The sequence below is a fragment of the Nycticebus coucang genome, chromosome 10 (assembly GCF_027406575.1).
Source record: "Nycticebus coucang isolate mNycCou1 chromosome 10, mNycCou1.pri, whole genome shotgun sequence".
NCBI classification, from domain to species: Eukaryota; Metazoa; Chordata; class Mammalia; order Primates; family Lorisidae; genus Nycticebus; species Nycticebus coucang.
Genome location: NC_069789.1, coordinates 92,395,408 through 92,402,133, shown reverse-complemented (window position 1 = coordinate 92,402,133; position 6,726 = coordinate 92,395,408).

Genomic DNA, 6,726 nt, shown 5'->3' with positions numbered 1-6,726 from the left:
GAACCTGGAAGGAAAAAAGCCCTGTGGTTGATGAACAGAGAGCAGAGGATTGTGGAGGCTGGCATGCCTGCCCCCACCAGGACACTTTCCAGGACTCACCCATATGCTGAGCAGAGAGGGCCCTGGACAGTCTTTAATGAGAGTCCCTTCTACCACCAGGTGCCAGTGTGGGGTCTCAGGCTTGTGTGAGTGAACACTGCCTCCTACCTCTCTTCCCTCCAGGAATAAGTCAGGAGCTTCCCCTCATCCTCTCCTTCAGAATGTGGAAACCATCCCCCTTTCAGTTCCGTGTCCTGAAAAGTTGCTGGGTAATTAAACAAGAGGAGGTACTTGAACAGGAAATGAGGAAAATCTTGTCACCAGGTCCAGGCCTGCTGGCCATGGGCCTTGGGAGAGGCACTAAGGAGATGGAGCACAATTCTCTCCCGGGCCCGCAAGAGAATCTTCTGGCCTGGACCCTGGGTGCAGACCCACCTTACAGAATGGCCCTCAAAGTATTCCTAATTCAATCTCTTAGCAGTCAGTCAGACAATTATTTTTGAAGCACACAATACATGCCACACGTACTTCTAGATATAACGGAAATTTGGCAAGCATAAGATGCTCAGGTATTGGTGTCCACACTCTTCAGGGAAAGACAGACTCTTCCCTTTCTCTGGAATCCAATCTCAGAAAGTTTAGGAAGCCCCTGGCTTCCCCGAGCATCTATTCTGTAACAGGAAGCTTGTATGAGCATATATGAAGCTTGTACAGAACGAGAACTTAGACTTCACATAGCCTTGGTAGATGGGGGCAATACAGGAGGAATGAACTCAAAACAATGTCAGTAAATTTCCCTTCCATATTTAACTGGAGTGGCAACCTGCCAGAGTGTGTGAGGCATGGTGGAAGTGACACCTTGTCCCTGGCCTCTGAGCCAGGAGTCGCTTGTGCAACCTGGAAATTCACCTGTAGAGGCCTTATCTGTGGTAGAAATGTGGTCTGTGTTCAGCTTCTGTCACCACGGCATGTCTGGAGTTTCCAGTGGAAGGAGTCACAGGAGGGGAAAGTTGCCTCATCCTCCCAAAGCACTTCCTCTAGTGTTGATCTCTTCCATTGATCTCTTTGATACTTATAACAATGATCTTGTGGACCTTTGCCAGTTCTGTTCAGAGACACTTCTGGAAGCAGGTGTTTTTCCCGTTGGCATCACCTGGAACACAAGCCTTTCCACGGGTGGGTGTAGCATCACCTGAAACTGAAAATGTGCACGTAAAAGGAGTTTAATAATTTAACTGGTAAGTAGGTAAAAAAATGAGCTTTACATTCAAAACAAGATATTTTAGGAACTCACATGAGAATTTCACATGAATTTCAAAGTTCAGAATATATAAAGTCAAATAAATTTCAGCTTTTTGACTGGCAGCTTTAGGTGTTTGCCTCTCAATTCTATAGGCAACTAGCTTTCTCTCTCCTCTGCCCCACCTTGTTGATTCGTTTGAAAAGTTCTGGTAGGAGACATGCAGCCGCTCTGGCGCCCTTGCCCCTGCAACACCTTCTTCCAAAAGCTCTCCAAGCAGGGAGAGGCCTGTGGGAGCCAAAAGGCAACTTCCTCCTGCCATTAGCATGCTTTTGTAACAGCAACCCTGACACAATAAAAGCTTCCAAAGTACAAAATTCCAAGGTGGTTTTACAAAGCAGCTCAAAGATGTTATCAAGGCCCCAAGTTCCTTTTGTTTTCTCTCCCTTTCCTTCTCAGCATGTTGATGTATGTTCTGCATCACCAAATAGTCAAGCATCACCCACTCACACGATCACATGGAAGGCAGGAAAAGAGGGAGCGTTGCTACCTTGAATCCCTTTTCAAGAACAAGGGAAACTTTCCCACTAGGTTCCACCACCTTAGCAGATTTCCCCTCATATCTCATTCGGCAGAACACCACCACATAATTACAAGTGGGAGGAATGGAATTTCTGAGATTGGGTCCCAGAGCTAGGGAGAGGTCTGTCTCTCCCTGGAGAGTGTAGCCTCTAACACCCGAGCCAACTCAGGGTTCTCTGAGCAAGGCAAAGCTCTGCTGGCTGGCGGCCGCCCAGCACCCGGTGAAGTGTGGGCCTCAGCACCTCCATCTCCCCTCACCTACTCTCACCGATAGCCCTGTGGGAAAGTGGAGTGGTTACGGAGGAATAAACAAATGTCGAGTGGCTTTCTGTTCCTGAGATGAAGGAGTTTTGCTACTTTTTTTTGTTTTTAGTCATTTGATTTCTATAACTCTTCATCAAGCAAATCTATCAGGCTGCTTTCCAATTCTGAAAAGTTTTGTCAAACGTAAAAGAAAGGAGCAAGTTATGGATGTGTGTCCCTGCCACATGGCTGAAGCACACACTTGTGCCTTGCAGTCCGTGGGAGGTGTCACCAGCAGCGCAGAATGTGAGAGAGCTGAGTCTTAGCAGCCGTCCGCTGTCCAGGATGCTATGCATCCCATGACACCAAGAGGCAAACAGAGGATCAGAGGGGCCAGGTCCTGCCCGAGGTCACACAGCAGGGTGGCAGAGGCAAGAAGGAGCCCCGTATGGTCTTTGCAAAGCCTCTCAGCTCCAGCTCAGGCCCTCCTGGCCACAGAGCCTTCTACGACTCCATAACTGGAGTTTCATACCACAGACCACGAGACTAGGAAGACAAGCAGCTAGGAGGTAGATGGGCGTAAAGGAACTGGGGGTGACCTTCCTGAAGTATAAACATCCCCCAAAACATACGGACTTGAATAAAATGAGCAAGTTCATCATCTTCTATAGTTAGAAATGGGGTAAGTTACAAGACACCAGAGAAAGGAAAGAATTGAAAAGAGCATTTAGCCATCTAGTTAAAAATAGAGATGGTGCTAGACCAGAATGTAACAGATGAATGTGGGTTTAAATTATACAAGGAGAAGAGGCCTTTGTTCCTGGTTCCCATTCTCTGTAGATAACAGGCAAAGCTGCCCAAATATCTCATGGGCCCCAGAACCTCCTTTTGGAAATCCCATTCTTCCGTGTTATCACGTATGTTAAGCATGGCAAGATCCATATCACACATTTAAAATAACCGAAATATATATAATTCAGTAAAAGTCCACCCTCCTTCCAGATACTGCAGTTACCTCCAACACCCACCATTCCACTACGCACCCTCGTGAAAATCAAACCAAAGAGAAATATAAGAACTTCTGCCATTCTTGGCTGGTGTGGGGAAAGAATTGTTAGCATAGCTATATTCACAGAAGACACACCACTAGACTTTTCTTTAACCTAACACCTGACTGAACCCTAAGGAACTTTGAATAGGTGGTTGGAATCTTTCTGATAAATGAAATGGTATCCCAGCAAGGGGAATTAAAGTCATCCACTTCCAAGAAAAGTGAGCCCAATGAGTTGGAGTGAGACATTACTGGCTGGAATTCATCAAGTCCAATCTGTTCATTTAGACACAATAAAATCAAACATCTTGCTCAAGATGAAAGGCCCAGACTCTACACTGACAGGCCAACCTACAACCCCAGACGCATGTAAGCCTGAGCACCTATCTTTTCTCTACATAAGCTCTGTGCAACCCTGTCCTTCCTAAACCATCAAAAAAGACAGTATGGACATTGGGGACAGCCCCCAATTCCTACAAGAAAACCAAAGTGCTTGTTCCCATTGGACTGTCAGAGTTTGGGAAGTAACCCCAGTTACCTGTTACCAGCGTTTGCACAAGTTCACTGCCAATGCTAAAGGCACAGGGTGAGTAGAGACAAGCCGTCCTGGCTGGCTGTTCTACTCAGGTATCTGGAATGATCCCAGGCTGAGGAGTATCTCAACATACTTACTCACCTGTTTGCTCAGCCCAGTTTCACTAACCCTTCCTAAGTTATCCCTTCAATCCTCACCCCTCGATCAGGTTGAATTCTGAATATGTCAATTAGAAACCTGAAAGAGAGGGTCCACACACTGTAGCTGATTGATCCTGCCCTCTCTTTCTACGACCCCTACTATTATATAGTTTAAAGCCCTTCAGCACAGGGGCCAGTTCTGCATCTTTGTGGGCCCATCTGTCACAGCATTGGGCATGGAGTAAATGGACAATGAAGATGTCCTCATCTTGACCCCATGTCACTCTGGCTGCATCACTAGAGGAAGTTTGGTGGGAAATCAAGTCAAATCTGAAGGTTTCACAATTACTTTATCACAACTTCTTTTTAAAACAGTGGTTCTTCAAGTTCTCCTTTAAAGGCCACTGTAGTATATTGATAATGCTAATCCTGAAGCTGTAAATCCTATGGACAAGAGAGCATAACTTACAGCCAGGCATGGTTCTTACAAAAGCTTGATGATTTCATAGGAACCCAAATATTCTTTCCTTTTTCACTCCCGCCCAAGCATTCTTTCCTTCACTCTGGAAGTGATGTTATACAGTTCTAGCAAGAGAAGGAGGAGGCTGCCATTGCATGTTGCCTTCTTGTGACTTCCCACTTCATTTGGAATAAAATCCAAGATCCTTCCCACAGCCCCTGCCCACCTCTCCAATCTCATTTCCTAATACTCTCTTCCTCCTCAATATGCCAGGAATATAAGACAGCCAATATGACCTGTCTTTTAATTCTTCAAATAGATGAGTCTTTTCTTAACCAGTATCTTAAAGGGTTTTCCCTGCCTGGAAATATTTTTCCTTAATCCTCAGGTCTTGCTTCTGTGATCTTTCTTTTCTTTCTTTTCTTTCTTTCTTTCTTTCTTTCTCTCTCTCTCTCTCTCTCTCTCTTTGGTCTTGCTTCTGTGATCTTTCTTTCTTTCTTTCCTTTCTTTCTTTCTTTTCTTTCTTTCTTTCTCTCTCTCTCTCTGGTCTTGCTTCTGTGATCTTTCTTTCTTTCTCTCTCTCTCTTTCTTTCCTTTGTCACCCTCAGTAGAGTACCGTAGTTCATAGCTCACAGCAACCTCAAACTCCCAGGCTCAAATGATTCTCTAGCCTCAACCTCTCCAGTAGTGTGACCTCCTTTCTTGACCACAAAATATAGTAAGTTTGCCCCTCTAACCTTTGCTTTTGTCAGAATACTCAGTTTTTTTTCCATTTTCAGGATTTATTTGGATTTATAATTGAGTATCTTGTCATCTTCTCTCTCTCTCCCTATACACCATAAACTCCTGAGAGCAGGGGTCATACTTATCCTGTTCATGACTATGTCTCGCATGCCCAGCACAGAGTATAGCACCAGGGAGGGCCTCAGTAAACATTCGTTTGATGAATGAATAAATGAGCAAATACTTTAAGAGAGATTAATCCTTTGCTTTGTTCTCTGGTGCTCTTTCCTACTCACCCATTTTAAGTCCTTCTTGGAGGCTGAGAACAATTGTCTTCTACTTGGAGGATTTATCTAGGAATATAAATTAATTTAAGAGGGTAGGGCAGTTATTTGGTTCCTACCAGCAGAATGAGGTCTGAAATGTATGAACAATGAAGAAAAATGTGGCAGGATGCAGGTTAGCAGTCCTGGTGAATTCAACAACCCAGTTCCCAGGACAGAAATATGTCTTTACAATCTGAAGCTCAGCAGGTGACAGATTGTAACCTCTATCAAATGTAGGTCATATGCCATCCCAAAGTAAGATTGACAATGAGCCATGTCATTTTTAAAAATGACTTAAGACCTGCCTAAACAGAAGAGATTTACTGTGTCCCTCAGAAGGAGAAGATGATGCAAATTAGGAACTGCCTTCTCCATATTTTTCCACCTACCTGCAAATCTATGGAGCCGGAGACCCAGGTAGGAAGCCGAGCAGCCCTCTTGGCTTTTATTGGCCATTGTTGATTGCGTTAATTAGATTGCATAACTGGGGAGCTTGACCCACCCCCCACCGGTTCAATTGCAATTTTGCATGGGATTCTAATTCCAAGTGCCCCTGAACAAAATGTCCTCAATAAACCTCAGCTTAGATCAGCACGTGAACAGGAGAAAGCTACTGCCCTACCAGTTAGTTTCTTCCAGAGATCACTTTTCTCAATGGCATCAGCACTGCACACCTCCCTAGGAGTGAGATCACGAAGGCCATGTTTAGTCCCTTTCCTGTTCCATGCCACTATTCCAGCGTGGGCTAGCCATCCATTTGACACCACAGCTTTCCTGCCAAAAGTTCTTAGTTTTTCTCTATCTAGATCTATTCTAGGTAAGACTGATAAATGGAAAGATTCTTTGTTTGTCTCTTACCTGTCATACTAACTCTGCGATCTTGTGAACTTAACTTCTGCATGCTTTAGTCTCCTCATCTGTAAAACGGGGATAATAGTAGTATCTACCTCATAGGGTTGAGTTAAGGATTAAACGAGCTATTGTACGGAAAGCACATAGAAGTGGTAAATAATACCTAGGGCCCAATAAACATCAGCTAATGTGCTTGATAGTGTCGTATCATTTTTCACAGTGAGCTTCTGGAAGGAAAGGGAAGGAATTGAACTCAGTCATTCTTATGTCCTAGGGGTCTGATTCAGCACTTGACATACTAAAATGCTAACATATATTGGATTAAATTGAATTCTCCCGGCACTTATTATCTGCATATTCAGATGCTGGTTGTCAGCTAGTTGCTTGATCTGATTAGTGTGGAAATCATATAGCCTCACTGAGCTGTTGTCTCATAGGAGACAGGAGGGTTCCTTCACCTTCACCTGCTCTGCACCAGTGGTCCCAGCCTTTTTGACAGCAGGGACCAGTTTCACAGAAGACAATTTTTGCACAG